This window comes from Artemia franciscana, chromosome 6 (genome assembly GCF_032884065.1).
Source record: "Artemia franciscana chromosome 6, ASM3288406v1, whole genome shotgun sequence".
Lineage (NCBI taxonomy): Eukaryota > Metazoa > Arthropoda > Branchiopoda > Anostraca > Artemiidae > Artemia > Artemia franciscana.
The window spans coordinates 11,248,593-11,275,049 of record NC_088868.1 but is presented as its reverse complement, the minus strand read 5'-3'; positions in this window follow the sequence as shown (position 1 = coordinate 11,275,049).

The following is a 26,457-nucleotide window of genomic DNA, read 5'->3' as shown; positions in this document are numbered from 1 at the left end:
CATTATACGTTGCATGTTCAAGAGTCGGTAAACCTGACAATCTATTTATATGCACAGACGATGGGACAGCAAAGAATGTTGTATATTCTCAAGTTTTACGTAGTTAATAACATATATATATATATATATATATATATATATATATTTATATATATATATATCTATATTCACAGGTGGGACATAGGGACACAACTACAATGGCGCGTAACGACTTACGCGCGCGGGGGGGCTTGGGAGGGGCGCGAAGCGCCCCCACCAACTAGGTGTTGGGGTGGCGCGAAGCGCCACCCCAACAGCTAGTGTATATTCACAGGTGGGACATAGGGACACAACTACAATGGCACGTAACTAATATGGCGCGTAACGACTTGCGCGCGCGGGGGGGCTTGGGGGGGGCGAAGCGCCCCCACCAACTAGGTGTTCGGGTGGCGCGAAGCGCCACTCCAACAGCTAGTATATATATATAAAAATAAGTTGTCTGTCTTTTATGTCTGTTACACTATGTCTGTTACGCCAGATTATATCTTATCTATATATAAAAATAAGTTGTATGTATTTTTGTATTGAGGGTTTGCATATGACGTCTGAAAAATAAAGAAGAAAAAGAAAACTGAAAAAGAAAAATGGTAAAAAACTAAAAAAAAACTAAAAAGAAAAAACTAAAAAAACTAAAAGATAAAAAAAAATTAAAAAAAGAAAAAACTTAAAAAGAAAAAATGTAAAAAAAATAAAAACAATAAAAATGTAGAAAACTAAAAAGAAAAAAAACAGATAAACAACTAAAAAAAGAAAAAACTAAAAAAACTGGGAATTGCACAAATATTTTAATATATTTTGACAAAAGATTAAGGTAATTCGAAAACCTTAAAACAGATACCCAAAATTTGAGGTTAATTATAAATTGTTGGAGCTTTGGCTTGCTTGGCACGTAAAGATTTTTCCAAGTGTCAATGTTAGAATGAACATTGACAAATTGAAGAAAACAAATCAATAAAAAGAAGAAACTTAAAAAAGAAAAACTAAAAAAGAAAAAAACTAAGAAAAGAAAAAACTAAAAAAGAAAAAAAAACTGAAATGAAACTGTATCTATATATCTATATAAATGACGACCGGGGCACTCAAAGAGAAATTACAGACTGGGATACCGGGACACAAATGACGACCGGGACACAATTTTTCCAAGTGTCAATGTTAGAATGAACATTGACAAATTGAAGAAAACAAATCAATAAAAAGAAGAAACTTAAAAAAGAAAAACTAAAAAAGAAAAAAAAACTAAGAAAAGAAAAAACTAAAAAAGAAAAAAAAATGAAATGAAACTGTATCTATATATCTATATAAATGACGACCGGGACACTCAAAGAGAAATTACAGACTGGGATACCGGGAAACAAATGACGACCGGGACACAGGGAATATAAATGACGACCTGGACACAGGGACACAACTACAACGGTGACGCCGGGGCACAGGGGGATATATAAATGACGAAGGGGACACAGGGAATGTTCGATTAGCAATCACCATCAACAAAGCTCAAGGGCGATCGTTAGAAAAATGCGGTATAGATATGAATACGGATTGTTTTACCATGGACAATTATTATGTTTCATGTTCAAGAGTTGGTAAGCCTGACAATCTATTTATATATATCTATATATATATATATATATCTATATATATGTCTGTGTGTGTGTGGGTCTGTCGGGTGACGTCATGTTTTCGACTGACGAAATTACAGACCGGGACATCGGGACACAAATGACGACCGGGACACCGGCACATAGGGAATATAAATGACGACCGGGACACTCAAAGAGAAAGCGACCGGGACACAAGGAATGTTCGATTAGCAATGACCATCAACAAAGCACCGGGACACAAATGACGACCGGGACACAGGGAGTATAAATGACGACCAGGACATAAGTAAAAAAAAAACTAAAAAAAAAACTAAAAAAAAGGCAAAAACTACAAAAAAACTAAAAAGAAAAAAACTAAAAACTAATAAAAAAACTAAAAAAGCTAAAAAAGGAAAAAAAAGGAAAAAAATGAAAAATAAAGGAGAAAAACAAAACTAAAAAAAATAAAAAAAAACTAAAAAGAAAAAAAGAAAAAACTAAAAAAAAGTAAAAACCAAAAAAAAACTAAAAAGAAAAAAAGGGTAAAAATACGAAATTTATTTCATCATATACCATTTCAAAAACGAATGTATATACAGACCGGGACACCGGGATGCAAAATGATGACCGGGACACAGGGAATATAAATGACGACCGGGACACAGGGACACAACTACAACGGGGACGCCGGGGGGCACAGGGGGATATAAATGACGACGGAGACACAGGGAATGTTCGATTAGCAATTACCATCAACAAAGCTCAAGGGCAATCACTAGAATCATGAGTCGTTACGCGTAAGTCGTTACGTGCCATATTAGTTACGCGCCATTGTAGTTGTGTCCCTATGTCCCACCTGTGAATATAGATATATATATATATATATATATATATATATATATATATATATATATATATATATATATATATATATATATATATACTAGCTGTTGGGGTGGCGCTTCAAGCCACCCCAACACCTAGTTAGTGGGGGCGCTTCGCGCCCCCACCCCAAGCCCCCCGCGCGCGTAATATATATATATATATATATATATATATATATATATATATATATATATATATATATATATATATATATATATATATATATATATATATATATATATATATATATATATATGTTTTTAACTAGTAAAACTTGCGAATATACAACATTCTTTGCTGTCCCATTGTCTGTGCATATAAATAGAATGTCAGATTTAACGACTCTTGAACATGCAACATATAATGGTTCATGGGAAAACAATCCGTATTCAGATCTATACCTCATGATTATAATGATTGCCCTTGAGCTTTGTTGATGATGATTGCTAATCGACGATTCCCTGTGTCACCATCGTCATTTATATATCCCCCTGAGCCCCCCGGCGTCCCTGTTGTAGTTGTGTCCCTGTGTCCCGGTCGTCATGTCCCGGTGTCCCGGTCGTCATTTGTGTCCCGGTCTGTATATACATTCGTTTTTGAATTGGTCTTTTTTTAGGTTTTAGTTTTTTACCTTTTTTTAGTTTTTTTTTTTTTAGTTTTTTTCTCCTTTATTTTTCATTTTTTTCCCTTTTCATTTTATTTTCTATTTTAGTTTTTTAGCTTTTTAGCTTTTTTAGTTTTTTATTAGTTTTTAGTTTTTTTTTTTAGTTTTTTTGTAGTTTTTACCTTTTTTTTAGTTTTGAATTTTTTTTACTTATGTCCTGGTCGTCATTTATACTCCCTGTGTCCCGGTCGTCATTTGTGTCCCGGTGCTTTGTTGATGGTGATTGCTAATCGAACATTCCTTGTGTCCCGGTCGTCATTTATATTCCCTATGTGCCGGTGTCCCGGTCGTCATTTGTGTCTCGATGTCCCGGTCTGTAATTTCGTCAGTCGAAACCATGACGTCAGTCGACACATAAACATGACGTCACCTGACAGATCCACAGACAGACAACTTATTTTTATATATATATAGATATATATAAATATATATATTTATATTTTCTTTTTAGTTTTTTTGTAGTTTTTACCTTTTTTAGTTTTTTTCTTCTTTTGTATTAATGCTAAAGCCAAGGTTCAAACCTGGAGCCTCTCGGACCTAGAACCTGAAACATAACGCTTTACCAACTCAGCTACTTCGGATTGAATACATTCGTTTTGAGCAGCTTCCTCGGGTGTTGCCATTTTAGGTTCTTCAGTCATTTTACAATTAGAAATTTCTCTTTCAACGGTCTTCTTACAATTAAAAATTTGTCTTTGAACGATATTCTTAAATACCTGTGTCCTGGTCGTCATTTATATTCCGTGTGTCCCGGTCGTCATTTGTGTCCCGGTATCCCAGTCTGTAATTTCTCCTTGAGTGTCCCGGTCGTTAGATATATTCCCTCTGTCCCGGTCGTCATTTGTGTCCCGGTCTGTAATTTCTCTTTGAGTGTTTTTTCTTTTTAGTATTTTTTAGTTTTTTACATTTTTTCTTTTTTCAGTTTTCTTTTTCTTCTTTATTTTTCAGCTTCACTATGAAATACATGTCACCGAACCTTTGTTTTTTTAACTAAAATCTGGTAGGCATTGATGACCTTATCCAAGTCAAGATCCTAAACCCAATCATCATCGCTATCAATTTCAGTTTTGATATGTTTTGACTCTCGCTGTCCAGGTGGATCTTCATCTAACTGCGCAGTTTTGCGTTCTTTAGCCTCAAGCCTGTTTCCTTGCTGTTCTTTTGATTCCTCGGCACGCTTTCTTTTCTGACTTTCTCTATCAGCAGCAAGTTTTTTGGCATAGACTCTTTGAGCATCTTCATCGGCTTTTGCCATTGTAAGTTCATCAGTCATTTTAAACTTAAACATTAATAGATTTCTACGTGAACATATATGTCTTAAATATCTTTAATGACGTCACCGTCATAGCAAAAATGACGACAACTAACTTCATGACGCAAGTCGACACAGAAATATGACGTCACCTGATCCACAGACAGACAACTTATCTATATATATAAAAATAAGTTGTCTGTAGATCTGTGGATCGTGGATCAGGTGACGTCATGTTTCGGCTGACGTCATGAAATTAGTTGCCATCATTTTTGCTTTGAAGGTGACGTCATTCAAGTTATATAAGACATATGTTCGCGTAGAATTCTATTAATGTTTAAGTTTACAATGACTGATGAAGATGCTCAAAGAGTCTATGCCAAAAAACTTGCTGCTGATAGAGAAAGTCAGAAAAGAAAGCGTGCCGAGGAACCTAGTTGGTGGGGCGCTTCGTGCCCCCCCAAGCCCCCCCGCGCGCGTAAGTCGTTACGCGCCATATTAGTTACGCGCCATTGTAGTTGTGTCCCTGTGTCCCACCTGTGAATATAGATAGATTTATGTATGTATTTCAAACTTCGTAAAAATTGCGAATATACAATATTTTTGGCTTTCCCACTACTGGAAGCTTTCCGTTTCCAATTGCCAGCAATTGATCTGAAAATGTTTGACCAGAATCATCGTTTTGCAATCGGACACGCATATTTGTAGTTAATTTTAATATTTTTACGTGTGCCCATAAATTAGAATTTTTCAGGCAAGCATTCATTTCGTCTGCAGGAGTTAAACTACGTAAAAATTGCGAATATACAACATTCTTGGCTTTCCCATTGTCTGTGCATATACAAAGCCGTATGCACTAATAATGACGTCATATGCAAACGCTCTTTTTAAAAACAAACAAACATGCATACACACAACTCGTTTTTATATAGATAGATAGATAGATGGATACAATACAAATTAACTGTGTAAAACTTGCGAATATACAACATTCTTCGCTGTCCAATTGTCGCTGCATATAAATAGATTGTCAGGTTTACCGACCCTCGAACATGCAACGTACAATTGTCCATGGGAAAAACAATCAGTATTAAGATCTATACCACATTTTTCTAATGATTGACCTTGAGCTTTGTTAATGGTGATTGCAAATGCTAATCGAATTGGGAATTGCAATCTTTTAAATTGAAAAGGCAGATCCGTTGGAATCATGGGAATGCGAGGAATAAGAACAGCCTTACCCTCAAAATGCCCTGTCAAGATTGTCGCCTTTATTAGGCTTTCCATTGTTTTTTTTACGGCAAGTCGCGTGCCATTGCAAAGCTTTGGTGGGTCGCCTATTTTAGTTGTAGCACGTGTGGTGGAAACCCTGAAAGATATATGGAATTTAAAAATTCAGATGGATAATTAACCGCTTCATTTGGTTCCAAAACTGTGTCGACTGACTTGCAAAGGACTGCCTGGTCTCGAATCTTGGTCAAAACAATATTGTTGATTTCGTGGACGTCTATATTTTTGGGTGCGAGAATCGCTCTTTCACTTAGCCATTTATTATTTTTATAATTTTTTAGAATATTCGGAAATACTTTTTCAATCAATTCATTTTTGGACGTCACTAAACTACAGAAATCTACAGAAACTAGCTGTTGGGGTGGCGCTTCGCGCCACCCCAACAGCTAGTTTTTATATATATAGATAGATATAATTCTAAAATTGTCAGGTAATTTTCTATTTTGAAATAAAAACTAAAAATTATTGCTCAGACAACATAAATATTTTTGATATTTACATAATAGCTTTAGTGGTTCTGGACTGAAAACTAAATATGCTAATCAAATTGGGAATTGCGATCTTTTAGGTTGAAAAGGCAGATCCATTGGAATCATGAGAATGCGTGGAATAAGAAAAGCCTCACCCTCAAATGGCCCTGTCAAGATTGTTGCCTCTATTACGTTATAACAGACATAACACGTCATTTGTGTCCCGGTGTCCCGGTCTGTAGTTTCGTTAGTCGACAAACATGACGTCAGACGACAAACAACTTCATGACGACATACAGCTCAATCCTTATAATGACGTCAGTCGACAAACATGACGTCAGTCGACACACAAACATGACGTCAGTCGACAGACAGACAAACAACTTATTTTTATATATATAGATATATATATATATATATATATATATATATATATATATATATATATACTAGCTGTTGGGGTGGCGCTTCGCGCCACCCCAACACCTAGTTGGTGGGGGCGCTTCGCGCCCCCCCCCAAGCCCCCCCGCGCGCGTAAGTTGTTACGCGCCATAATAGTTACGCGCCATTGTAGTTGTGTCCCTATATCCCACCTGTGAATATAGATATATATATATATATATATATATATATATATATATATATATATATATATATATATATATATATATATATATATATATATATATATATATATATATATATATATATATATGGTTTTAACTACGTAAAACTTGCGAATATACAACATTCTTTGCTGTCCCATTGTCTTTGCATATAAATAGATTGTCAGGTTTACCGACTCTTGAACATGCAACATATAATGGTCAATGGGAAAACAATCTGTATTCAGATCTATACCTCATGATTCTAATGATTGCCCTTGAGCTTTGTTGATGGTGATTGCTAATCGACCATTCCCTGCCCCGGTGTCCCGGTCGTCATTTATATCCCCCTGTTTCCCCCGGTATCCCCGTTGTAGTTGTGTCCCTGTGTCCCGGTCGTCATTTATATTCCCTGTGTCCCGGTCGTCATTTGTATCCCGGTGTCCCGGTCTGTATATACATTCGTTTTTTAGTTTTGTTTTTCTCCTTTATTTTTTTCCTTTTTTTTCTTTTTTAGTTTATTTAGATTTTTAGATTTTTTAGTTTTTTTATTAGTTTTTAGTTTTTTTTTTCTTTTTAGTTTTTTTGTAGTTTTTACCTTCTTTTTAGTTTTGTTAGTTTTTTTTTTTACTTATGTCCTGGTCGTCATTTATACTCCCTGTGTCCCGGTGCTTTGTTGATTGCTAATCGAACATTCCTTTTGTCCTGGTCGCTTTCTCTTTGAGTGTCGTCATTTATTTTTTTTTTTTTTTGTTCTTTTAGTTTTTACCTTTTTTAGTTTTTTTATAGTTTTTTAGATGAAATTTTTTTTTAGTTTTTTCCTTTTTTTCTTTTTAGTTTTTTATTGGTTTTTAACTTTATTTTAGCTTATTTTTCAGTTTTTTCCTTTTTTTTTAGTTTTTTTTTATTTTTAATTTTTTTTAGTTTTTTACCTTTTTTTTAGTTTTTTTAGTTTTTTTAGTTTTTTAGCTTTTTTACTATTTTTATTAGTTTTTAGTTTTTTTTTTGTAGTTTTTGCCTTTTTTTAGTTTTTTCAGTTTTTTTTTAGTTTTTTATTGGTTTTTACCTTTATTTTAGCTTATTTTTCAGTTTTTTCCTTTTTTTTTAGTTTTTTTTAGTTTTTAGTTTTTTTAGTTTTTTACCTTTTTTTAGTTTTTTTAGTTTTTTTAGTTTTTTAGCTTTTTTATTTTTTTTATTAGTTTTTAGTTTTTTTTGTAGTTTTTGCCTTTTTTTAGTTTTTTTTAGTTTTTTAGCTTTTTTATTAGTTTTTAGTTTTTTTGTAGTTTTTGCCTTTTTTTAGTTTTTTTAGTTTTTTAGCTTTTTTATTTTTTTTATTAGTTTTTAGTTTTTTTTGTAGTTAGTTTTTTTAGTTTTTTACCTTTTTTTAGTTTTTTTAGTTTTTTTAGTTTTTTAGCTTTTTTATTTTTTTATTAGTTTTTAGTTTTTTTTGTAGTTTTTGCCTTTTTTTAGTTTTTTTAGTTTTTTAGCTTTTTTATTAGTTTTTAGTTTTTTTTGTAGTTTTTGCCTTTTTTTAGTTTTTTTAGTTTTTTAGCTTTTTTATTTTTTTTATTAGTTTTTAGTTTTTTTTGTAGTTTTTGCCTTTTTTTAGTTTTTTCAGTTTTGACGTCACCTGATCCAGTTTTTTCAGGTGACGTCACCTGATCCAAAAAGATTGTCAGGTTTACCGACTCTTGAACATGCAACATATAATGGTCCATGGGAAAACAATCTGTATTCAGATCTATACCTCATGATTCTAATGATTGCCCTTGAGCTTTGTTGATGGTGATTGCTAATCGACCATTCCCTGTCCCGGTCGTCATTTATATCCCCCTGTTTCCCCCGGTGTCCCCGTTGTAGTTGTGTCCCTGTGTCCCGGTCGTCATTTATATTCCCTGTGTCCCGGTCGTCATTTGTATCCCGGTGTCCCGGTCTGTATATACATTCGTTTTTTAGTTTTGTTTTTCTCCTTTATTTTTTTCCTTTTTTTTTCTTTTTTAGTTTATTTAGATTTTTAGATTTTTTAGTTTTTTTTATTAGTTTTTAGTTTTTTTTCTTTTTAGTTTTTTTGTAGTTTTTACCTTCTTTTTAGTTTTGTTAGTTTTTTTTTTTACTTATGTCCTGGTCGTCATTTATACTCCCTGTGTCCCGGTGCTTTGTTGATTGCTAATCGAACATTCCTTTTGTCCTGGTCGCTTTCTCTTTGAGTGTCGTCATTTATTTTTTCTTTTTTAGTTCTTTTAGTTTTTACCTTTTTTAGTTTTTTTTAGTTTTTTAGATGAAAATTTTTTTTAGTTTTCTCCTTTTTTTCTTTTTAGTTTTTATTGGTTTTTACCTTTATTTTAGCTTATTTTTCAGTTTTTTCCTTTTTTTAGTTTTTTTTTTATTTTTTATTTTTTTTAGTTTTTTTAGTTTTTTTAGTTTTTTAGCTTTTTTACTTTTTTTATTAGTTTTTAGTTTTTTTTGTAGTTTTTGCCTTTTTTTAGTTTTTTCAGTTTTTTTTTAGTTTTTTATTGGTTTTTACCTTTATTTTAGCTTATTTTTCAGTTTTTTCCTTTTTTTTAGTTTTTTTTAGTTTTCAGTTTTTTTAGTTTTTTTACCTTTTTTTAGTTTTTTTAGTTTTTTTAGTTTTTTAGCTTTTTTATTTTTTTTATTAGTTTTTAGTTTTTTTTGTAGTTTTTGCCTTTTTTAGTTTTTTAGTTTTTTAGCTTTTTTATTAGTTTTTAGTTTTTTTTGTAGTTTTTGCCTTTTTTTAGTTTTTTTAGTTTTTTAGCTTTTTTATTTTTTTTATTAGTTTTTAGTTTTTTTGTAGTTAGTTTTTTTAGTTTTTTACCTTTTTTTAGTTTTTTTATTTTTTTTAGTTTTTTAGCTTTTTTATTTTTTTTATTAGTTTTTAGTTTTTTTTGTAGTTTTTGCCTTTTTTTAGTTTTTTAGTTTTTTAGCTTTTTTATTAGTTTTTAGTTTTTTTTGTAGTTTTTGCCTTTTTTTAGTTTTTTTAGTTTTTTAGCTTTTTTATTTTTTTATTAGTTTTTAGTTTTTTTCGTAGTTTTTGCCTTTTTTTAGTTTTTTCAGTTTTGACGTCACCTGATCCAGTTTTTTCAGGTGACGTCACCTGATCCACAGATCCACACACAGACAACTTATTTTTATATATATATATATATATATATATATATATATATATATATATATATATATATATATATATATATATGTTTTTAACTACGTAAAACTTGCGAATATACAACATTCTTTGCTGTCCCATTGTCTGTGCATATAAATAGATTGTCAGGTTTACCGACTCTTGAACATGCAACATATAATGGTCCATGGGAAAACAATCCGTATTCAGATCTATACCTCATGATTCTAATGATTGCCCTTGAGCTTTGTTGATGGTGATTGCTAATCGACCATTCCCTTTGTTGCCGTCGTCATTTATATATCCCCCTGTGCCCCCCGGCGTCCCCGTTGTAGTTGTGTCCCTGTGTCCTGGTCGTCATTTATATTCCCTGTGTCGCGGTCGTCATTTGTGTCCCGGTGTCCCAGTCTGTGATTTCTCTTTGAGTGCCCCGGGCGTCATTTATATTCCTTGTGTCCCGGTGTCCCGGTCGTCATTTGTGTCCCGGTGTCCCGGTCTGTATATACATTCGTTTTTGAATTGGTCTTTTTTTTAGTTTTTAGTTTTTTACCTTTTTTAGTTTATTTAGCTACACCTCACTTGAGGTATACCTTTAACTTGATTCCCCCAAAAAGAAGATCAGGCTCTAAAATTATGTTTATAATCTTGTCAAATATGTTTGATGTTTGTACGTTTGTATGATGTTGTCAAATATGATGTCATGCTTGTCTGTAATGAAATATGGAATAGTTCATTAAACACTAAACTATTACCTTAGAATTATGCAAGGTTTACAAATATCATAAGATTGCAGTTATTTTTACAAACAGTAAGGTAACCTAAAGTGATGTTTTAGATATTTTTAAACCACATGTCCCAAATACAATTAGCGACGTTTTGATTTGAATTGACTATGTTATGCCACAGATCTTGTGAGATTCAAGAAATTGTACGAAAAGTAGCTCAGGAGGAAGCAGACAACCCTGACCCAAAATTAATGTCGAAAATTGCAAAATGTACTTCTGAACTACTAGCACGAACTCGTGTAATGACCTATGTCTGGAGCAAGTTGAATCGAAGTAAGAAATGGTCCCATATAGAAAAATGGTTACTTCTTCTCGATTATTGAGTAAAAGAAGGGAATAAAGAAATACTCGAGGACTGTAAAAGTCACCTTTGCGCGATTGCAATTGTGGAACAGCAATGTAGCATCAAGAGACATGGGGAGCACATTAGTACACTATTGACCGAAATCCCTATTTAAATAAATTGAAGTTCCTTGGCTTGAACAACAAGAAAAATCCATTAGCTTGAATTATTAGTAATAATGGTGGGTGCAGCAAATATGTTAAAAGTAGAATAACCAAGGCAAAAGGTGTTTTTTACTGTTGGCTTTAAAATCCTGTTTAAAATCTTGTCAAATATGTCTGATGTTTGTATGACGTTGTCAAATATGATATCATATTTGGGTGTATCGCAATACAGAAAAGTCAATTCAACATTTAACTATTACTTTAGAATTACACAAGATTTTCAAAAATCGTAAATTGCATAAATTTTGCAAACAGTAAGGTAATCTTGCGTGATATTTCAAATATTTCTAAACCTTACGTCACAAACACAATCAGCGACATTTTGATTTGAATTGGTAATGCTATCGTAATATATAACTATAGATTTAGTAAACTATATAGAGTAAACTATACAATGTTATTTTTGAAAAAAAAGTATGAAATAGTCGACATTGTAAGAAAAGTAGCTCACGACGAAGGAGACAACCTTGACCCAAAACTCGTGTCAAAAGTTGCAAAATGTACTTCTGAGCCCCGCGCGTTAAGTCGTGTAATGACTTATGTCTGGAACAAGTTGCTTCGAAGTAACAAATGGTGCCACATCAAAAAATTGTTACTTCTTCTCGAGAGTCTAGTAAAAGAGGAGAATAAAGAAATTCTCGAGGATTGTAAAAGTCACTTTGGTGCAATTGCAGCTGTGGGAAAGAAATGGAGGAAAAAGAAACATGGGAAGCACATTGTTGATTTAGTTGGTCAACTGATGTGTTGTATTTTGGATGCTACTGAATCAACCATATTGATTGAACATACCTTAGAATATTTTCTATCACAGCATCTTTCTGATGCTGTGATAGAAAATATTCTAAGATATGTAAATATATTAATAAAAGAAATCAATGAATTTGATCTCTTTGTCAAAACCAAATTTGACAAAGAGGAAGTATTGGACGAAGATATTAAGGTCATTGAGACTAAAAGCAAAATCATCGAGAAAAAAATAAGAGAATTTGCAAATATTGAAGCAAATAACATAGCTTCAAGAATACAAAAATTCCAGCATTCAGCAATTGAAGAAAGCTTTCAAAAAGTGATGTTCAATTACAGTACTTGTCTAAACTCAATTACTTGTCTAAAAGAAAACTTGAACCTTTTATCCCCTGACATTACAAAAGTAATGGAAGTGGGGAAGTGTGAACTTACTGACACTGTAGACATACACAAAAAAACTATGAACCTGGAATGTTCAATCAAACAATTATCTTCCATGCAAGAAGATATTTCTTTTTTGGTCCAACAACAGGGTGATTTAGTTGATAACATAGAGTCAAACATGGACCAGACAGAAGACTATGTCCAACGAGGGGCAGACCGAACAAAACAAGCCTCGAAGTTTCAGAGAAAATATAGAAAAAAATTGATTTTTGGGGGTATTTGTTCCCTCAATTTAATTTCTATTTTGACCGTAACTTTAATTTTGTTAATTTAAGGTTATGTATGATTGAAAGTAGAAGGTTGGATGATTGATCTAAGGTTAGATGATTGAAAAAGGTTGGATTATTGAAGAAGATTGGAAAATTGAAAGAAAGGTTGTATGATTAAAAGAAGAAGGTTGGATGATTGATATAAGGTTGGATGATTGAAAAAGGTTGGATTATTGAAAGAAGGTTGGATGATTGAAAGAATGTTATAGACGATTGAAGAATGGTTCGATGATTGAAAAAAGGTCGGTTGTTCGAAAGAAGATAGGAAAATTGAAAGAAAGGTTGTATGATTGAAAGAAGAAGGTTGGAGTATTGAAAGAAGGTTGGATGATTGAAAGAAGGTTATAGACTATTGAAGAATGGTTCGAAGATTGAAAAAAGGTCGGTTGTTCGAAAGAAGATTGGAAAATTGAAAGAAAGGTTGTATGATTGAAAGAAAAAGGTTGGATGATTGATGGTTGTATGATTGAAAAAGGTTGGATTATTGAAAGAAGGTTGGATGATTGAAAGAAGGTTATAGACGATTGAAGAATGGTTCGATGATTGAAAAAAGGTCGGTTGTTCGAAAGAAGATTGGAAAATTGAAAGAAAGGTTGTATGATTGAAAGAAAAAGGTTGGATGATTGATATAAGGTTGGATGATTGAAAAAGGTTGGATTATTGAAAGAAGGTTGCCTGATTGAAAGAAGGTTATGGACGATTGAAGAATTGTTCGATGATTGAAAAAAGGTCGGTTGTTCAAAAGAAGATTGGAAAATTGAAAGAAAGGTTGTATGATTGAAAGAAGAAGGTTGGATGATTGATATAAGGTTGGATGATTGAAAAAGGTTGGATTATTGAAAGAAGGTTGGATGATTGAAAGAAGGTTATAGACGATTGAAGAATGGTTCGATGATTGAAAAAAGGTTGGTTGTTCGACAGAAGATTGGGAAATTGAAAGAAAGGTTGATTGAAAGAAGAGGGTTGATTGATATAAGGTTGGATGATTGAAAAAGGTTGGATTATTGAAAGAAGTTTGGATGATTGAAAGAAGGTTATAGGCAATTGAAGAATGGTTCGATGATTGAAAAAAGGTCGGTTGTTCGAAAGAAGATTGGAAAATTGAAAAAAAGGTTGTATGATTGAAAGAAGAAGGTTGGATGATTGAAAAAGGTTGGATTATGGAAAGAAGGTTGGATGATTGAAACAAAGTTATAGACGATTAAAGAATGGTTCGATGATTGAAAAAAGGTCGGTTGTTCGAAAGAAGATTGGAAAATTGATAGAAAGGATGTATGATTGAAAGAAGAAGGTTGGATGATTGATATAAGGTTGGATGATTGAAAAAGGTTGGATTATTGAAAGAAGGTTGGATGATTGAAAGAAGGTTATAGACGATTGAAGAATGGTTCGATGATTAAAAAAAGGTCGGTTGTTCGAAAGAAGATTGGAAAATTGAAAGAAAGGTTGTATGTTTGAAAGAAGAAGGTTGGATGATTGATATAAGGTTGAATGATTGAAAAAGGTTGGATTATAGAAAGAAGGTTGGATGATTGAAAGAAGGTTATAGACGATTGAAGAATGGTTCGATGATTTAAAAAAGGTCGGTTGTTCGACAGAAGATTGGGAAATTGAAAGAAAGGTTGATTGAAAGAAGAAGGTTGATTGATATAAGGTTGGATGATTGAAAAAGGTTGGATTATTGAAAGAAGTTTGGATGATTGAAAGAAGGTTATAGGCAATTGAAGAATGGTTCGATGATTGAAAAAAAGGTCGGTTGTTCGAAAGAAGATTAGAAAATTGAAAGAAAGGTTGTATGATTGAAAGAAGAAGGTTGGATGATTGAAAGAAGGTTGGATGATTGAAAGAAGGTTTTAGACGATTGAAAAATGGTTCGATTATTGAAAAAAGGTCGGTTGTTCGAAAGAAGATTTGGAAAATTGAAAGAAAGGTTGTATGATTGAAAGAAGAAGGTTGGATGATTGATATAAGGTTGGATGACCTTTTTCAATCTTCGAACCATTCTTCAATCGTCTATAACCTTCTTTCAATCATCCAACCTTCTTTCAATACTCCAACCTTCTTCTTTCAATCATACAACCTTTCTTTGAATTCTCTAATTTTCTTTCGAACAACCGACCTTTTTTCAATCATCGAACAATTCTTCGATCGTCTATAACCTTCTTTCAATCATCCAACCTTCTTTCAATAATCCAACCTTTTTCAATCATCCAACCTTATATCAATCATCCAACCCTCTTCTTTCAATCATACAACCTATCTTTCAATTTTCCAATCTTCTTTCGAACAACCGACCTTTTTTAAATCATCGAACCATTCTTCAATCGTCTATAACCTTCTTTCAATCATCCAACCTTCTTTCTATAATCCAACCTTTTTCAATCATTCAACCTTATATCAATCATCCAACCTTCTTCTTTCAAACATACAACCTTTCTTTCAATTTTCCAATCTTCTTTCGAACAACCGACCTTTTTTTAATCATCGAACCTTTCTTCAATCGTCTATAACCTTCTTTACATTGGGTGCTAATATAATCTTGGTAGGTTCTTGCCAATTAGGAGACAATTGTGTATTTGAACACATCTTCAACCAAGCTCCAGCCAAAAAGTGTTTTCGAAAATAGAATTAAGGCAAATTACACTAAAAAAATGAGCTCAGTGATTTTCAGCCAAGTGCATCAACAAAGTTCCAGCAAAAGAGTACCAACAAAAAAAAAATGTGATATGCAAACATTTTTATCATAATCGTTGTAAATTTAGTAAGCAGTGCAAATTTTGACATATATGTCGTAATTTTATTTCAGGTAGTTGTGGTTCCGTTAAGTGCAGTTTTGACCATGTGAAGCTTTGTCCAGTTTTAGCTTGTAATAACAAATATTGTAGTTTTGCCCATGCACCAAAAGTAAATGATGTTAATTCTCCTCCCTGGGGCCCTGTTCCAGGGTCCCTGTCCAAACATAAAAATTGTAAGAGCCACTCATCTCCCTTCCGCCGTCCTTTTTTAGTGCACCGCACTCAAGCAAAAATTTCTCATCAAAGTTTATCAGGCACAGCTCAAAAGTTGACAAACCCTTCCCGATCTCGAACTCTCCTCCCTTATCCTTTGCTACCTCCTCCCCCTCCCCGCACACAGAAGTCCTATTTCCTCCCCCCTCACAGTATGCTGCCCTGTACCCTCCCTACTCTGCCACAAACCAACAATTTCTTGACGGACATGAATCACTACTCCCAACCAGGCCCCCTTTCCCAGCACTTTACGAAACCCCACCCCCAGTCCATTCGTTTTATCCCTCGTGCCTACCCTGTCAACGTGACTCAGGTCTGAGACTTTTTAATTGTCTTATAATGAATCCTAATTGTTCTCCTCGTGCTTCATCCATATCATTGCCCGTCCCCCCACCCCCAAATCCCCAAGATAAATCCTTTTCTTACTCTAATAATTCATCTTTCGGTGTTGACCCTAATAGTCATCCCATAAAAGTCAAATGTGCTCCATTGGTCCCCTGTTCTGACTACATTAATCTGGCCCCCGCTAAGAATCCCACCACGCCCCCTGTACCCATTTGTAATTTAAATAAAGTTAAGTGTAAAAATGGTTCCTTTGCAGGTCGTTTTAAATTTCCCACACTTTTGTTAAGCAACGCTGAAAGTCTTAATTTTGACAAACCTAATGAATTAGACTCCTTTTCTAAAATATATAGATCAGACATAATCGCTATTACTGAAGTACACGCTCAAAATACACACATGTTAAAAATGAATAATTTCACCCAGTTTATTAAACTCAGACCCGAAACCCACCCTCTGGGTAAGAAAGGGGGTGGAATTCTTTTCTTTGTCCGTAATGATTTTTATCCTTCAGAAATATTAGTTCCTTGTCTTACTCCCTTTGATGAAATTTTGTGGGTTTGTGTTCGACCTAAAGTCTTACCACGTCCTTTCAACTTGATTGTCCTGTGTTGTTTTTACTACTCTCCTGGGCAGAGAGCGACTGAAAAAATTAATTTTATTGAAAAATTGCATGGTAGTGCCGACTATGTACTATCTAAATACCCAAATGCTGGAATTTTCCTCTTAGGTGATGCAAATGAATTAAAACTTGAGTCTACATGTAATACTTTTAGTCTAAAACAAATTGTAAAAGTCCTTACTACCAAAGGCAATTCTAATCTTGATTTAATATGCACCAATATGTCAAATTTCTACAGACCCGTCACCATTCTTCCCCCTCTCGGAGGTAGTTACCACTTTAGCCTACTCCTATCTCCACTAGCTACAATTAAACATTCCTTTACTATTACTGAAACCGTCTTTAGACCTCTAATTGACTCAGGACTCTACAATTTTGGCTTTTGGATCACTAGTGAAAATTGGTCCCCTGTGTACCAAACAAATGATGTCGACTTCAAAGCTTTGTCCCTCCAAAGTTTATTGAGGAATAATTATGAAGCCCATTTTCCGGTGAAAAAAATTAAAATATGCTCTACCGATAAACCTTACATTACTGCGACTTTTAAAAAACTAATAAGGAAAAAAATCAATTTGTTCAAGCAAGGACATATCTCACAGGCTAATGATCTAAGAAAGTTCCTGAAGAGAAAATTGACAAAGGCAGCTTCTGGGTGTTACAATAGTAAGGTTAAGGATTTGTATTCTAACAAACCCAAACAATGGTACAGGAAAATCAAAGAGATTTGCGGAAAAAACCCTGTTGAAGTTAATTTTCATCTCCCTGAGCCCCCTTCCAAGATAGCCAACGATTTGAACATGCATCTTGCGTCCATAGTTCAAAGTCTCCCCCCTTTCACTGGCTCAGGTCAAACTATTCCTCCCTCCACCTCTTTCCCCCAAATTTCTCCCTCTGATATTATAAATAAAATCCAAAAGCTCAAAAAATCAAGTACTTGCCCATTAGACATCCCAATTGACTTGATTAAAGCCTTTTCAGACACAATTGCTGGACCTTTATCTGATATTTTTAACCAAATTACAAAATCTGGTAAATTCCCAAGTTGCTGGAAACTTGGTTTTATATCACCCATCCCAAAGAAATCTTCCAGTCTGACTATAACCAACATGCGTCCTATTACACTCACTCCAGTTTTTTCTAAGCTTTACGAAGGGTTCCTTTGTGACTGGCTTAAAATTAAAATTATACCACGCATTGACATCCGACAGTTTGGTAATTTAAGAAAAACCTCCACCACCCATTACCTTGTACACTTGATTCACACGATCCTAAGTGAACTAGAGAAACCAAATGTTTGGCTAAACCCTGTTTTAGTCGATTTCCAAAAAGCGTTTGACTTAGTTGACCACATATCCTAATTCGTTTACTACATGATAACTTTGAAATTGACCCACTCTTAGTAAATATTGTTATATCGTTCCTTTCAGACAGATCACAAGCTGTAAAACACACAAATACCTTCTCTAACCCCCTCCCTAGGTACTGTGGGATACCTCAAGGAACCTTATTGGGACCACTATTATTTCTTGTCATGATTAACGAAATTGGCAAGGAGTTCCCCCAACGATGGAAATATGTTGATGACTTGTCGATCCTTGAAGTATGTCATAGGAATATTAAAAGTGACCCCGTTGAAATCCTAACCCAATGTTCGGATGAATCCAAGAATCTAAATATAACAGTAAATCCCACTAAATCACAGATAATGACAATCAACTTCTTGAAATCTACTCCTACTTTTTACGATCCGATCCCTAGCGAAATGCTAGTGAAACATGTTAAGCTTCTTGGTGTCACAATTTCTAATGATCTTAAGTGGGAAACACATGTATCCAACATTGTTAAACAAGCAAATGTTTCACTATCCATTTTTAAGCTACTAAACAAATTTAATTGTCCTAAGATACATTCCCTCCGTGTTTACTTATCCTTTATCAGACCGTTATTTGAATATGCATGTCCGGTCTGGCATTCGCAACTTTCAAATGAACTTAGTGACAAAATCGAGTCGGTCCAAAAGCATTCGCTCAGAATCATTTACAAAGAAGGCAAAATTCCATACTCCTTCCTCCTTAAAGCTGCACGCATTACCACCTTAAAAGAAAGGAGGGAAAAAATTTGCCTGCTTTTCGCTAAATCAGTCATTTCCAATCCCCGCACTGAGGACTTACTCCCTGATTTTCACAATCCCATTAGACTCCGACTCCCCCGGTCAGCCTCCTTAGCAATCCCAACTTACTCTCCGATTCATGCTGTTACAGAAAGGTTTCGCAAAAGTTTTATACTATTTATTCTGAAACACCTTAATAATAATTCGTGATCATGTAATTGCCAAATCGATTATTGAAAGAAGGTTGGATGATTGAAAGAAGGTTATAGACGATTGAAGAATGGTTCGATGATTGAAAAAAGGTCGGTTGTTCGAAAGAAGATAGGAAAATTGAAAGAAAGGTTGTATGATTGAAAGAAGAAGGTTGGATGATTGATATAAGGTTGGATGATTGAAAAAGGTTGGATTATTGAAAGAAGGTTGGATGATTGAAAGAAGGTTATAGACGATTGAAGAATGGTTCGATGATTGAAAAAAAGGTCGGTTGTTCGAAAGAAGATTAGAAAATTGAAAGAAAGGTTGTATGATTGAAAGAAGAAGGTTGGATGATTGAAAGAAGGTTGGATGATTGAAAGAAGGTTTTAGACGATTGAAAAATGGTTCGATTATTGAAAAAAGGTCAGTTGTTCGAAAGAAGATTTGGAAAATTGAAAGAAAGGTTGTATGATTGAAAGAAGAAGGTTGGATGATTGATATAAGGTTGGATGACCTTTTTCAATCTTCGAACCATTCTTCAATCGTCTAAAACCTTCTTTCAATCATCCAACCTTCTTTCAATACTCCAACCTTCTTCTTTCAATCATACAACCTTTCTTTCAATTCTCTAATCTTCTTTCGAACAACCGACCTTTTTTCAATTATCGAACAATTCTTCGATCGTCTATAACCTTCTTTCAATCATCCAACCTTCTTTCAATAATCCAACCTTTTTCAATCATCCAACCTTATATCAATCATCCAACCCTCTTCTTTCAATCATACAACCTTTCTTTCAATTTTCCAATCTTCTTTCGAACAACCGACCTTTTTTAAATCATCGAACCATTCTTCAATCGTCTATAACCTTCTTTCAATCATACAACCTTCTTTCAATAATCCAACCTTTTTCAATCATCCAACCTTATATCAATCATCCAACCTTCTTCTTTCAATCATACAACCTTTCTTTCAATTTTCCTATCTTCTTTCGAACAACCGACCTTTTTTCAATCATCGAACCATTCTTCAATCGTCTATAACCTTCTTTCAATCATCCAACCTTCTTTCAATAATCGATTTGGCAATTACATGATCACGAATTATTATTAAGGTGTTTCAGAATAAATAGTATAAAACTTTTGCGAAACCTTTCTGTAACAGCATGAATCGGAGAGTAAGTTGGGATTGCTAAGGAGGCTGACCGGGGGAGTCGGAGTCTAATGGGATTGTGAAAATCAGGGAGTAAGTCCTCAGTGCGGGGATTGGAAATGACTGATTTAGCGAAAAGCAGGCAAATTTTTTCCCTCCTTTCTTTTAAGGTGGTAATGCGCGCAGCTTTAAGGAGGAAGGAGTATGGAATTTTGCCTTCTTTGTAAATGATCCTGAGCGAACGCTTTTGGACCGACTCGATTTTGTCACTAAGTTCATTTGAAAGTTGCGAATGCCAGACCGGACATGCATATTCAAATAACGGTCTGATAAAGGATAAGTAAACACGGAGGGAATGTATCTTAGGACAATTAAATTTGTTTAGTAGCTTAAAAATGGATAGTGAAACATTTGCTTGTTTAACAATGTTGGATACATGTGTTTCCCACTTAAGATCATTAGAAATTGTGACACCAAGAAGCTTAACATGTTTCACTAGCATTTCGCTTGGGATCGGATCGCAAAAAGCAGGAGTAGATTTCAAGAAGTTGATTGTCATTATCTGTGATTTAGTGGGATTTACTGTTATATTTAGATTCTTGGATTCATCCGAACATTGGGTTAGGATTTCAACGGGGTCACTTTTAATATTCCTATGACATACTTCAAGGATCGACAAGTCATCAACATATTTCCATCGTTGGGGGAACTCCTTGCCAATTTCGTTAATCATGACAAGAAATAATAGTGGTCCCAATAAGGTTCCTTGAGGTATCCCACAGTACCTAGGGAGGGGGTTAGAGAAGGTATTTGTGTATTTTACAGCTTGTGATCTGTCTGAAAGGAACGATATAACAATATTTACTAAGAGTGGGTCAATTTCAAAGTTATCATGTAGTAAACGAATTAGGATATGTGGTCAACTAAGTCAAACGCTTTTTGGAAATCGACTAAAACAGGGTTTAGCCAAACATTTGGTTTCTCTAGTTCACTTAGGATCGTGTGAATCAAGTGTACAAGGTAATGGGTGGTGGAGGTTTTTCTTAAATTACCAAACTGTCGGATGTCAATGCATGGTATAATTTTAATTTTAAGACAGTCACAAAGGAACCCTTCGTAAAGCTTAGAAAAAACTGGAGTGAGTGTAATAGGACGCATGTTGGTTATAGTCAGACTGGAAGATTTCTTTGGGATGGGTGTTATAAAACCAAGTTTCCAGCAACTTGGGAATTTACCAGATTTTGTAATTTGGTTAAAAATATCAGATAAAGGTCCAGCAATTGTGTCTGAAAAGGCTTTAATCAAGTCAATTGGGATATCTAATGGGCAAGTACTTGATTTTTTGAGCTTTTGGATTTTATTTATAATATCAGAGGGAGAAATTTGGGGGAAAGAGGTGGAGGGAGGAATAGTTTGACCTGAGCCAGTGAAAAGGGGGAGACTTTGAACTATGGACGCAAGATGCATGTTCAAATCGTTGGCTATCTTGGAAGGGGGCTCAGGGAGATGAAAATTAACTTCAACAGGGTTTTTTCCGCAAATCTCTTTGATTTTCCTGTACCATTGTTTGGGTTTGTTAGAATACAAATCCTTAACCTTACTATTGTAACACCCAGAAGCTGCCTTTGTCAATTTTCTCTTCAGGAACTTTCTTAGATCATTAGCCTGTGAGATATGTCCTTGCTTGAACAAATTGATTTTTTTCCTTATTAGTTTTTTAAAAGTCGCAGTAATGTAAGGTTTATCGGTAGAGCATATTTTAATTTTTTTCACCGGAAAATGGGCTTCATAATTATTCCTCAATAAACTTTGGAGGGACAAAGCTTTGAAGTCGACATCATTTGTTTGGTACACAGGGGACCAATTTTCACTAGTGATCCAAAAGCCAAAATTGTAGAGTCCTGAGTCAATTAGAGGTCTAAAGACGGTTTCAGTAATAGTAAAGGAATGTTTAATTGTAGCTAGTGGAGATAGGAGTAGGCTAAAGTGGTAACTACCTCCGAAAGGGGGAAGAATGGTGACGGGTCTGTAGAAATTTGACATATTGGTGCATATTAAATCAAGAGTAGAATTGCCTTTGGTAGTAAGGACTTTTACAATTTGTTTTAGACTAAAAGTATTACATGTAGACTCAAGTTTTAATTCATTTGCATCACCTAAGAGGAAAATTCCAGCATTTGGGTATTTAGATAGTACATAGTCGGCACTACCATGCAATTTTTCAATAAAATTAATTTTTTCAGTCGCTCTCTGCCCAGGAGAGTAGTAAAAACAACACAGGACAATCAAGTTGAAAGGACGTGGTAAGACTTTAGGTCGAACACAAACCCACAAAATTTCATCAAAGGGAGTAAGACAAGGAACTAATATTTCTGAAGGATAAAAATCATTACGGACAAAGAAAAGAATTCCACCCCCTTTCTTACCCAGAGGGTGGGTTTCAGGTCTGAGTTTAATAAACTGGGTGAAATTATTCATTTTTAACATGTGTGTATTCTGAGCGTGTTCTTCAGTAATAGCGATTATGTCTGATCTATATATTTTAGAACAGGAGTCTAATTCATTAGGTTTGTCAAAATTAAGACTTTCAGCGTTGCTTAACAAAAGTGTGGGAAATTTAAAACGACCTGCAAAGGAACCATTTTTACACTTAACTTTATTTAAATTACAAATGGGTACAGGGGGCGTGGTGGGATTCTTAGCGGGGGCCAGATTAATGTAGTCAGAACAGGGGACCGATGGAGCACATTTGACTTTTATGGGATGACTATTAGGGTCAACATCGAAAGATGAATTATTAGAGTAAGAAAAGGATTTATCTTGGGGATTTGGGGGTGGGGGGACGGGCAATGATATGGATGAAGCACGAGGAGAACAATTAGGATTCATTATAAGACAATTAAAAAGTCTCAGACCTGAGTCACGTTGACAGGGTAGGCACGAGGGATAAAACGAATGGACTGGGGGTGGGGTTTCGTAAAGTGCTGGGAAAGGGGGCCTGGTTGGGAGTAGTGATTCATGTCCGTCAAGAAATTGTTGGTTTGTGGCAGAGTAGGGAGGGTACAGGGCAGCTTACTGTGAGGGGGGAGGAAATAGGACTTCTGTGTGCGGGGAGGGGGAGGAGGTAGCAAAGGATAAGGGAGGAGAGTTCGAGATCGGGAAGGGTTTGTCAACTTTTGAGCTGTGCCTGATAAACTTTGATGAGAAATTTTTGCTTGAGTGCGGTGCACTAAAAAAGGACGGCGGAAGGGAGATGAGTGGCTCTTACAATTTTTATGTTTGGACAGGGACCCTGGAACAGGGCCCCAGGGAGGAGAATTAACATCATTTACTTTTGGTGCATGGGCAAAACTACAATATTTGTTATTACAAGCTAAAACTGGACAAAGCTTCACATGGTCAAAACTGCACTTAACGGAACCACAACTACCTGAAATAAAATTACGACATATATGTAAAAATTTGCACTGCTTACTAAATTTACAACGATTATGATAAAAATGTTTGCATATCACATTTTTTTTTTTGTTGGTACTCTTTTGCTGGAACTTTGTTGATGCACTTGGCTGAAAATCACTGAGCTCATTTTTTTAGTGTAATTTGCCTTAATTCTATTTTCGAAAACACTTTTTGGCTGGAGCTTGGTTGAAGAAAAAACGTGTTCAAATACACAATTGTCTCCTAATTGGCAAGAACCTACCAAGATTATATTAGCACATTTTAGTTTATTATCAGAAGAGACAGTCTTATTATGCAGGCTATTCACCTTGTTAATATCCACACGTTTTTGAGCATCTGTAATGTGGTAATCAAGGCTACCATTATAATTAGCCTGTATCAAGGGTGGATTGAGGTCAATGAAAACTTCCGGATTTGTGTCACTTGTTGTGACAGGTATCACTGGATTTAATCCTCTAAGTCCTTCATCAATATTCATTTGGTTTATAGACATTGCACTTTTTTTATGGTCAGAGATGAAAGTGTTATTAACCTTATTCAAAATGGAATTATATGCAGGTTGATTTGCTTGATCGCTATGGTGAATTGTCAAAAAATTGGAGATGAAAGTTAATGCATCCGTTAGCTTTTCTTGTATAACCAAGATTTTGGTAATATCTGGTTGTAAGATGGGGGGTGTAGGGACAGTGTCCGTTTGAACTGATTTATCAATGCTACAGTCTATTGTTTGACAAGATGCATTTGTTTTCCCTTCAGAACAGCCTCAGTGTTGGGGAGGGACAAGGGAAATTGTAGGATCACACAAACTAGTGCCAGCCTTGTTAGAAACGGTTGGTTCTTCAGTTAATAGAGGAAACTGGCTGAGCGGAGTGTCTGGAAAATGTTTAGGGCTGCTGAGATCACTTAGAATGCTAAGAATCCTTCTTCTTTCAACAGGGGTACGGGGTGTCCGAAAAGTTCTGGATGAGGAGATAGAAAACACTGGAGAAGAAGTACAATTTACCTTAGACTTAGTAGAGCAATCTAGGCACATCCAGGAGTTATTCCAACTAGTGATTTCTATCCTAGCACACTTTTCAGTCCCTGCATGGAACCAAGAACTGCAATTAACACATTTGACTGCGTTTGAAGTAACCCGTAATCTGCATTCAGGACAAAACTGTTTTGATTTCATCATTTAGTCTTGCAACACAGGTTTGCAAGACATCCGACAGTTTGGTAATTTAAGAAAAACCTCCACCACCCATTACCTTGTACACTTGATTCACACGATCCTAAGTGAACTAGAGAAACCAAATGTTTGGCTAAACCTGGTTTTAGTCGATTTCCAAAAACCGTTTGACTTAGTTGACCACACTATCCTAATTCGTTTACTACATGATAACTTTGAAATTGACCCACTCTTAGTAAATATTGTTATATCGTTCCTTTCAGACAGATCACAAGTTGTAAAATACAAAAATACCTTCTCTAACCCCCTCCCTAGGTACTGTGGAATACCTCAAGGAACCTTATTGGGACCACTATTATTTCTTGTCATGATTAACGAAATTGGCAAGGAGTTCCCCCAACGATGGAAATATGTTGATGACTTGTCGATCCTTGAAGTATGTCATAGGAATATTAAAAGTGACCCCGTTGAAATCCTAACCCAATGTTCGGATGAATCCAAGAATCTAAATATAACAGTAAATCCCACTAAACCACAGATAATGACAATCAACTTCTTGAAATCTACTCCTGCTTTTTGCGATCCGATCCCAAGCGAAATGCTAGTGAAACATGTTAAGCTTCTTGGTGTCACAATTTCTAATGATCTTAAGTGGGAAACACATGTATCCAACATTGTTAAACAAGCAAATGTTTCACTATCCATTTTTAAGCTACTAAACAAATTTAATTGTCCTAAGATACATTCCCTCCGTGTTTACTTATCCTTTATCAGACCGTTATTGGAATATGCATGTCCGGTCTGGCATTCGCAACTTCCAAATGAACTTAGTGACAAAATTGAGTCGGTCCAAAAGCGTTCGCTCAGGATCATTTACAAAAAAGGCAAAATTCCATACTCCTTCCTCCTTAAAGCTGCGCGCATTACCACCTTAAAAGAAAGGAGGGAAAAAATTTGCCTGCTTTTCGCTAAATCAGTCATTTCCAATCCCCGCACTGAGGAATTACTCCCTGAATTTCACAATCCCATTAGACTCCGACTCCCCCGGTCAGCCTCCTTAGCAATCCCAACTTACTCTCCGATTCATGCTGTTACAGAAAGGTTTCACAAAAGTTTTATACCATTTATTCTGAAACACCTTATTAATAATTCGTGATCATGTAATTGCCAAATTCCCCTTTTTACTGCAATGTTTTTGTAATTTAATTGTTAAGTTTATCTTTATTCTTTGATAAACTTATTCTTTATTCTTTAATTGTTAAGTTTAGTTGGTGGGGGCGCTTCGCGCCCCCCCCAAGCCCCCCCGCGCGCGTAAGTCGTTACGCACCATAATAGTTACGCGCCATTGTAGTTGTGTCCGTATGTCCCACCTGTGAATATAGATATATATATATATATATATATATATATATATATATATATATATATATATATATATATATATATATATATATATATATATATATATATATATATATATATATATATATATATATATATATATATATATGGTTTTAACTACGTAAAACTTGCGAATATACAACATTCTTTGCTGTCCCATTGTCTTTGCATATAAATAGATTGTCAGGTTTACCGACTCTTGAACATGCAACATATAATGGTCCATGGGAAAACAATCTGTATTCAGATCTATACCTCATGATTCTAATGATTGCCCTTGAGCTTTGTTGATGGTGATTGCTAATCGACCATTCC